The sequence below is a fragment of the Triticum dicoccoides genome, chromosome 3B (genome assembly GCF_002162155.2).
Source record: "Triticum dicoccoides isolate Atlit2015 ecotype Zavitan chromosome 3B, WEW_v2.0, whole genome shotgun sequence".
Lineage (NCBI taxonomy): Eukaryota > Viridiplantae > Streptophyta > Magnoliopsida > Poales > Poaceae > Triticum > Triticum dicoccoides.
This window is the reverse complement of record NC_041385.1, coordinates 176,860,612-176,871,066: the sequence shown is the minus strand read 5'-3', so window position 1 is coordinate 176,871,066 and position 10,455 is coordinate 176,860,612.

Genomic DNA, 10,455 nt, shown 5'->3' with positions numbered 1-10,455 from the left:
CTTCTGCCCAACAAAGTCTGCAACTCCACAAGCACTGAAACTGTCATACACACCAGGATAGTGTTCCTCTCCTCCATGTAGGTCCAGTCCACCCACCTCATGTCACAAACTATAGGCTTCTTGTCTAGAAACACTGTCTCATAGAAATCCAGCTGTTCCTTAGTATGGAACCTGTAGTCAACAGTAGTCCTTCTCCTGATAGCATAAGGATCAGACAACCTCCACTGTCTGAGTCCTGCATCCTTCCTCAGCTTCATGTTCTCAGCCACAGGATGAGCATCATTGTAGTCTGGAATCTTTGGCTTCAACTTTCTCAGGATATGCTCTTCATCTTCTTCTTCTTCAGCAGCAGTTTCAGGCACTGGGGCCTTGTTCTTCTCAGCAACAGATATGTTTCTGGTATTCCTCTTTGGTGTAATCTTGGGCTTGGAGGCAGCTTTGGGTGCTTCTTTGGGCTTTGATGATGCAGCCCCTGACCTAATAGCATCACCCATAAGCTTCTGAGCCTTGGGTGCTGGTGCAGCAACCTCTTCTTCCTCTTCCTCTTCCATCATGGAAGGCTTTCCAACAACTCTGGCCATGGTCTTCTTGACCCTCTCCTTCCTTTTCTTTCCTTCTGCAGCAGCCTCTTTGGGTTGAGATTCCAAAGGTACTTGAGTAGAGGCTCTGGCTTTAGACATGGGAGTTCTCTTTGCAGGTACTTTGGTCTTCATACCAGGCTTAATGGATGCAGCTGTGCCATACTCCTTTTTGAGCACTTTCTTCTTGGAAGTGGCCTCATCCTCTACTGCCACATAGTCTTCATCCTCAGATTCTGAGGTTTTCTTCTTTCTGGTCCTAGTGGCAACTTTGGGCAAGTTGCTTGGGGTACTCCTGCTACCATCATCTAAGGTACTAGAGGGACTAGTGCCCTCACTCATCTGAATTTTCTCCTCTTCCCTGTTCTGGCTGTCACTTTGATCAGACATGTTGCACACACTGATTGCAAACCCTGTGAATAGATATAGATGAGATAGAGTGGATGAGCATCACAAAATACAGAGGTTTTTGCAAGAGAGTGATTCAAAAACTTAGTTTTAGTTTTCCACAAAAAGCATTTCGGATCAACCAATTTGCAAACTCGGTGATACCGAAGCAGCTTTTGGAACCTAAACTAGTGAAATCGGTCAGACTGAGTCATAGTTCGGTGGCACCGAGACTGCTAGGGTTTCACAAAGTCCTGAACTCGGTCACACCGATTTGCAATTCTCGGTCTGACCGAGAATCACTTGTGCAATGGCCTTAGCCGAATCGGTGGAACCGAGTTCTGCAACTCGGTGGGTCTGAGATGGTTTCAGCAGAAACCTAATCCTAAATTTTCAATTCACTTCTAATCTATGGATTGTTTTGACTGGATAGAATAGTTTCAATCGTGGCAAGAATCATGATGAACACAATGTGCTAGGAATCGGACAGGGATAGCACTGTGATCGAGTCCATACCCTAGCTTGGCGATGAACTCGCTACGGCGGCAACGGCGAGGGAGAATTCCGTTGACGGCGACGGAGACCAGCGACTGGAGGCGGCTCGCGACGAGGAGGACGATCTAGAGACCCTGAAGGCAGAGCGAGCTATGCGCGGGCGAAGGGGTTTGGAGAAAGTTTCCAAATTTTTGCCCGTGAGTATATATAGCCCGACCCTGTCGGTGTGACCGAGTGGAACAATGATAACCCACAAGTATAGGGGATCACAACAGTTTTCGATAAGTAAGAGTGTCGAACCCAACGAGGAGCTAAAGGTAGAACAAATATTCCCTAAAGTTCTATCAACCGCCGATACAACTCTACGCACGCTTAATGTTTACTTTACCTAGAACAAGTATGAAACTAGAAGTACCTTGTAGGTGTTTTTGGGTAAGCTTGCAAGAAAGTAAAGAACACATAAATATAAACTAGGGGCTGTTTAGATAAAGATGCAATAAAGTAAATATAGCGATTGTGGAAAAGTGGTGGTAGGAGTTGTGGAATTGTCCCTAAGCCATTGACTATGTTACTAGACTGGTAATCACTATTGCAATTCTGTTTGAGGGAGAGGCATAAGATAACATACTTTCTCTATTTGGATCATATGCACTTATGATTGGAACTCTAGCAAGCGTCCGTAACTACTAAAGATTCATTAAGGTAAAACCCAACCATAGCATTAAAGTATCAAGTCCCCTTTTATCCCATACGCAAACAACCTACTTACTCGGGTCTATGCTTCTGTCACTCACGCCACCCACCATAAGCAAATCATAAACATATTGCAAACCCTACAGCGGGAATCCCTCACGCTTGCGCGACACGGAGGGCACCATAGGATAGCACCAATAATAAAATATGCAACTCAAACCAATCATAGCAATTCATCAATCACCGATAGGACAACGAAAATCTACTCAGACATCATAGGATGGCAACACATCATTGGAAAATAATATGAAGCATAAAGCACCATGTTCAAGTAGAGGGTATAGCGGGTTGCGGGAGAGTGGACCGCTGGATATTGAAGGGGGAAGGTGATGGAGATGTTGGTGAAGATGATGGTGGTGTTGGTGAAGATCACGGTGATGACGATGGCCCCCGGTAGCGTTCCGGCGCCACCGGAAGCAAGGGGGAGAGGGCCCCCCTTCTTCTTCTTCTTCCTTGACCTTCTCCCTAGATGGGAGAAGAGTTTACCCTCTGGTCCTTGGCTCCCATGTCTTGGGAGGGGTGAGAGACCCTCCGAGATTGGATCTATCTATCTGTTTCTGTCTTCTCTGCGTTGGCAGATTCTACCCCTTCACCGTTTCCTTTATATCTGGAGATTCGTAACTCCGATTGGGGTGAATCTTTCGCTCAGATCTTCCTTGTAAAATTAGCTTTCTTGCTCTAGAAGGAGAGCGTCAACCGCCTTACGGGTGGACCACGAGGGTCAGGGGCGCGCCTGGGGGGTAGGGCGCGCCCCCTACCTCGTGACCACCCTGGACACCGTTTCGCGTTGATTTCACTTCCAGAAAATCATAAATATTCCAAAAAAATCTCCGTCCGTTTTTATCCCGTTTGGAGTCCGTTTGATATTGGGTTTCTGCGAAACAAAAAACATGCAACAGACAGGAACTAGCACTGGGCACTGGATCAATATGTTAGTCCCAAAAATAGTATAAAAAGTTGCCAAAAAGTATATGAAAGTGAATAATATTGGCATGGAACAATCAAAAATTATAGATACGACGGAGACGTATCAGCATCCCCAAGCTTAATTCCTGCTCGTCCTCGAGTAGGTAAATGATAAAAAAGAATAATTTTTGATGTGGAATGCTACCTAGCATAATCTTGATCATATGTCTAATCATGGCATGAATATTAAGACACGAGTGATTCAAAGCAATAGTCTATCATTTGACATAAAAACAATAATACTTCGAGCATACCAATAAAGCAATCATGTCTTTTGAAAACAACAAGGCAAAAGCAAGCTTATCCCTACAAAATCATACAGTTTGGCCATGATTCATTTTCGTCACACAAAATGCCCCCATCATGCACAACCCCGATGACAAGCCGAGCAATTGGTTCATACTTTTTAACGCGCTTCAGCTTTTTCAACCCAAACGCAATACATGAGCGCAAGCCATGGATATAGCACTATAGGTGGAATAGAATATAATGATGGAGGTTAGGTGGAGAAGACAAAAAAGGAGAAAGTCTCACATCGACGCGGCTAATCAACGGGCTATGGAGATGCCCATCAATTGATGTCAATGCGAGGAGTAGGGATTGCCATGCAACAGATGCACTAAGAGCTATAAGTGTATGAAAGCTCAACAAAAGAAACTAAGTGGGTGTGCATCCAACTTGCTTGCTCATGAAGACCTAGGGCATTTGAGGAAGCCCATCGTTGGAATATACAAGCCAAGTTCTATAATGAAAATTCCCACTAGTATATGAAAGTGACAACATAGGAGACAATCTATATGAAGAACATGGTGCTACTTTGAAGCACAAGATATGAGACTCACTACATGAAGAACATGGTGCTACTTTGAAGCACAAGTGTGGAAAAAGAGATAGTAACATTGCCCCTTTTCTCTTCTTTTTTTTTATTTTTTTGGTGGGCTTCTTTGGCCCCCCTTTTTTTATTTAGGCTTCTTTTGCCTTTCCTTTTTTTCTTTTTTATGGGGCAATGTTCTATAATGATGATCATCACACTTTTATTTACTTACAACTCGATATTACAACTCGATACTGGAACAAAGATATGACTCTATATGAATGCTTCCGGCGGTGTACTGGGATGTGCAATGATCTAGCGTAGCAATGACATCAAAAAACGGACAAGCCATGAAAACATCATGCTAGCTATCTTACGATCATGCAAAGCAATATGACAATGAATGCTCAAGTCATGTATATGATGATGATGGAAGTTGCATGGCAATATATCTCGGAATGGCTATGGAAATGCCATGATAGGTAGGTATGGTGGCTGTTTTGAGGAAGATATAATGATGCTTATGTGTGATAGAGCGTATCATATCACGGGGTTTGGATGCACCGGAGAAGTTTGCACCACTCTCGAGGTGAGAAAGGGCAATGCACGGTACCGAAGAGGCTAGCAAAGGCGGAAAGGTGAGAGTGCGTATAATCCATGGACTCACATTAGTCATAAAGAACTCATATACTTATTGCAAAAAGTTTATTAGCCCTCGAAGCAAAGTACTACTACGCATGCCCCTAGGGGGATAGATTGGTAGGAAAAGACCATCGCTCGTCCCCGACCGCCACTCATAAGGAAGACAATCAAAGAAACACCCCATGCTTCAAATTTGTCACACAATGGTTACCATACGTGCATGCTATGGGACTTGCAAACCTCAACACAAGTGTCTCTTCAATCCACAACCACCCACTAGCATAACTCTAATATCATCATCTTTATATCGCAAAACTATTGCAAGGAATCAAACATGTCATATTCAGCGATCTACAAGTTTCTGTAGGATTTTATGACTAACCATGTGAATGACCAATTCCTGTCATCTCTCTAAATAGATATAAGTGAAGCAAGAGAGTTTAATTCTTTCTACAAAAGATATGCCCACACTCTAACAAATATAAGTGAAGCAAAAGAGCATTCTACAAATGGCGGTTTTCTATGTAAAGAGAAACAGGCAATCCAACTTCAAATGATATAAGTGAAGCACATGAAGCATTCTATAAAGCCATACTCAAAAGATATAAGTGAGGTGTAATGAGCATTGTATAAACCAGCCAAGGACTATCTCATACCAGCATGGTGCATAAAAGAAAAGTGAAAACTAAATGCAAAAGATGCTCCAAGACTTGCACATAATGCACGAACGAAACGAATTCGAAAACATTACCGATACTTGTTGAAGAAAGAGGGGATGCCTCCCCAGCATCCCTAAGCTTAGACGCTTGAGTCTCCTTGAATATTTACTTGGGGTGCCTCGGGCATCCCCAAGCTTTAGCTCTTGCCTCTCTTCCTTTTCCTCATATCGAGACATCCTCGATTAGACACTACATCCACACAAAACTTCAACAGAAAACTCGGTAAGATCCGTTAGTATAATAAAGCAAATCACCACTCTAAGTACTGTTTAAAACCAATTCATATTTTGTTTTTGCATTATGTCTACTGTAATATAAATTTTTCATGGCTTAATCCACTGATATAAATTGATAGTTTCATCAAAACAAGCAAACTATGCATCAAAAAAGAATCTGTCAAAAACAGAACAGTCTGTAGAAATCTGAACAATCACAATACTTATGGTACCCCAAAAATTCTACCAAAATTAGGAAAAATAAACAAGTTGTATAGAAAGACAGTTCAAAAAGAATCAGAACTAATTTACATTCCAGTTAAAAATGTAAAATCGCGCACTACAGCCAAAGCTTCTGTCCTGCACCGTACAAACCAACAAGCATTGTAAACATCCTAAAGGCAAACCTTGGCACATTATTTTTATAATACAATGGAATTGTACAAGGGGATACTTATTTTTGATGAAAAGTTTTTGTAATCACGATTCACAAAGTTTCCGTGAGCATGAACAAAGTTCAAGGAGCTCTCCCACTTCAACAATGCTTGTCTTTCTTACTTTCACTTTCCCTTTTGAAAAGTTTTTAGGTTCCCCTCCTTATTTTTGTTGTTTTTAAACTATATGAAAGCACTCAACAGAAATAAATGACTCTCTAAAACTTCCGGGTTGTCTCCCTGGCAGCGCTTTCTTTAAAGCCATTAAGCTAGTCATTTAGTGCTCAAGTAATGAATCCACCCGGATCCCAAGGTATATCAAAGCCAATTTTAATTAACAATGATTTGTAATTTAGTAGTGAGCACAAAGTAACATATATCATGTAATGACGAAGTCTAACTCTCTTTCTATGCATCGGCATGTCATAAAAGAACAATTCATGCACACATAGTAAAGGCCAATGCATAGTATAAGCAGTTTCTTGCAATTCTATCATGTGGGAAACATAGAGAGGTGGAGATATAGTTCCTCTCTCATAATAACTGCAAGTAGGAGCAGCAAGCACATGCATATTACATTCATCAAATCATCATCTGCAATGGTAAAAAGCAACCCATCAATATAATCCTTAATAAGGACAAACTTCTCCGATATAGTGTAGTCGGGAGAATTCAAAAAGATAATAGGACTATCATGCTTGGGTGCAATAGCAACAATTTCATGTTTAACATAAGGAACTATAGCAAGTTCATCTCCATAAGCATAATTCATATTGGCATCTTGGCCACAAGCATAGCAAGCATCATCAAAAAGGGATATTTCAAGAGAATCAACGGGATCATAACAATCATCATAGCAATCATCATGGCAATCATCATAGCAACCATCCTTCGGTAAGAACGAAGGGGAATTAAATAATGTATGAGTTGGAGGGTTACTCTCATTAGAAGCTGGGCACAGGTAGCTAATCCGCACCTCCTCCTTTTGTTCTTCACTCTCCTCATCATCTTTTTCATCCAATGAGCTCACAGTTTCATCAATTTCTTCTTCCATATCTTCCTGCAAAATATTAGTATCTAATTGGACAGCAGAGACTTTCTTAATAAGTGCATTAATTTCATAATTGTATTTATAGTTCTCATAGCAATATTTGAGGATAGCTAAATTTTCAGATCTATAACAAGCATCATCAAAATCCTCAAACTCTATAAACATGGATTCAATTTCATAAGCACCCATAAAAGCAACAAATTCTTCTATTTGTTCCACATCATAGTAATCATATATACCTCTAGCATAAGAAGCCAAGGTTTCATTATCATTAAATTTGCATGCAAAGGGAAGGTGTGGAGCATTCATCCTAGAGCAACAAGTATAATCATATTCCGAGCATAGTTGTCTAGCATACCACTTCAACATATTAATCTGATCCCATAATAGTTTCCCTTTTTGTGTCGAGCGATAATCCCTAAAGTATTCACGTTGATCCAATGTTACTCCCATTATAAAGTTGAATGGGGTTTTCTCAGGATTATCAAAGTAGTACAAAATATTTTTCTCATGATGAGAATTGAGGGTTTTAGGAGTTACCCCATCCTCATGAGTAGCAAGTACAGCTAATTTTTTTGGTATTTTGCGTTCCATATCCATAACTAAAGATAGAGAACAACTAAGAGCAGCAAATAAAAATTACTTAGTGATAAAGCAAACAAGCACACACGAGAATATTCACCCCACGCTATGACTCCCCGGCAACGGCGCCAGAAAAAGGTCTTGATAACCCACAAGTATAGGGGATCGCAATAGTTTTCGATAAGTAAGAGTGTGGAACCCAACGAGGAGCTAAAGGTAGAACAAATATTCCCTAAAGTTCTATCGACCACCGATACAACTTTACGCACGCTTAATGTTTACTTTACCTAGAACAAGTATGAAACTAGAAGTACTTTGTAGGTGTTTTTGGGTAAGCTTGCAAGAAAGTAAAGAACACGTAAATATAAACTAGGGGCTGTTTAGATAATGATGCAATAAAGTAAATATAGCGATTGTGGAAAAGTGGTGGTAGGAGTTGTAAAATTGTCCCTAAGCAATTGACTATGTTACTAGATCGGTAATCACTATTGCAATTCTATTTGAGGGAGAGGCATAAGTGTCACGCACAATATGCGATACTATCCTAAAGAGACTCGAAGGTCCCACCAAGGATAGAACCGCATATTGAAACGCTTTTGCCAGGTGGATATCATTACATCAACATTACATAATAGATGGGGATACATACAAAAGGCATACAATGCCACACAAATACATCATCATCTTACATAAGAGCACCATCCGTCTACGGATGAAACACAAACAGGAACTCAAACGACATCCACCCTGCTAGCCACCACAGGGCAGAGGGACGGATCAATCAGAGAGAGAGAGAGAGAGAGAGAGAGAGAGAGAGAGAGAGAGAGAGAGAGAGAGAGAGAAGCGATTGAACTCACCCAAGCAGTTCATCACACCAGCTCAAGAACAGCCCCTCGCGAGGCTGTTCCCCCTTGTATTGTTCATCATCAGCCCCTGAGGCAATCCACCACACCACACACCGGAGTAGGGTATTACACCACAATGGTGGCCTGAACCAGTATAAACCTCATGTCCCTTGTGTGTTCTTCTTTCTAGCTTAGATTCCTTGTGAGCCTTCGAGACGTGAGCTGGTAGGGGAAAGATCTTCATGCGCACCCCAGAGTTTGAACCTCAAGGGTCCGCCGGAACCCAAAATCTGACATTTGGCGCGCCAGGTAGGGTTGCACTGAAATTCTTCCTTCCGACGACCCGCTCTCCACCGACATCGCGTTTTGCCCTCATGGCAGACAATGCTCTGCCCGCTCCGGCGGCCGATGCCGGCACTGGGGCCAGGGGGCTCCGAGCCTTGGCCCCTGCCTTGCGGCAGGTGCAGTGGCTGACAAGTTCAAGCCAGAGATGCCGCCGCGCTACAACGACGCGACGGATCCACTGGTTTTCCTACTGGCGTACGAGGAGGCCGTCCTTAAGGCCGGGGGCGACGACAGGGTGATGGCCAACTGGTTTCCCATGGCCCTCACCGATGTTCCGCGCATGTGGCTGCTCCACCTACCGACGGCCTCTGTGACCTCCTGGGGGGAGCTGCGCGACCTCTTCCTCGCCCATTACAACGCACCAGTGCCCCTGATGGTCGTAGCTCTCATGGGCGGCTCACAGGCACCACCTTCGAGCCGCCACGTCAAGCCGTTCACCCGCCAGATCGGCACCGCCTCCAAGCGCCGAGAAGCCCCCCCGGGCTAGGTGGCACCCGAGGCCGATCTGGCCTTCAACTCGGACGATCACCCCTCCAACCCCGCCGGTTCGGGTGCGCTCCCGATGCTATGCACCCCCACCATCTGCCAAGTGGCCATCACCAGGACCCTCATCAACGGCGGTGCTGGCCTCAACGTGCTCTCAGTGGAGGCCTTCAGCCTCCTCCACGTGCCACTAGAGCGGCTTCAGCCCAGCAGGCCTTTCTCGGGCGTCGGAGTCGGTTCCACCGCCTCCTTGGGACAGATTCGCCTCTCGGTGACCTTCGACACCTACGATAACTTCTGCACAAAGCTGATCGACTTCGACATCGCCCCCATTGGCCTCCCCTACAACGCCATCCTCGGCTACCCGGCCTTGGCCCAGTTCATGTCAGCAACTCACCCGGCGTACAACCTCATGAAGATGCCCAGGAGCAGCGGCGTCCTTATTGTGTCAGGAGACACAAGGGATGCACTGCAGGCGCTCAAGCTCGCTTTCAAGACGGCCGTGGTGGTGCAGCCCACCAACACCGACGCCCTCGAGCCCAAGGGGGCTGCACCGGCTAAGAAGAAGCAGCTATTCACCCAAGACAAGGCGGAAACCAAGCAGGTACCGGTCGACGAGGACGGATCCACTGACGCCACCTTCACCATAGGCGCCAACCTCGAACCCAAGCAGGAGGAGGCCTTGGTGAAGTTCCTGCGCGCAAACAAGAAGGTGTTCGCATGGGAACCTGATCAGCTAGCAGGGGTCCCGAGGGGTGTGATTGAGCATCACCTCAACGTGTGCCCCAACATGCGCCCTGTGAAGCATAAGGCGAGGCGGCAGTCCACTGAGAAAGAAGCTTTCATCGTCCAAGAGACCCGCAAGCTAGAGGCAGCAGGGGTTATTTGCGGGGTCCGCTACCTAGATAGGTTGGCTAACCCGGTCATCGTGCCGAAGAAGGGAGTAAAGGAACACATGTGTGTCGACTTCACCAACCTCAACAAAGCCTGCCCGCAGGATCCATTTCTGCTCCCCCGCATCGACCAGATTGTCGACTCCACCGCTGAGTGTGACCTGTTGTGCTTCCTGGATGCCTTCTTGGGCTATCACCAGATCAAGATGGCGGTAGAAGACGTGGAAAAATGGCTTTCCTGACCCTGTGTGGA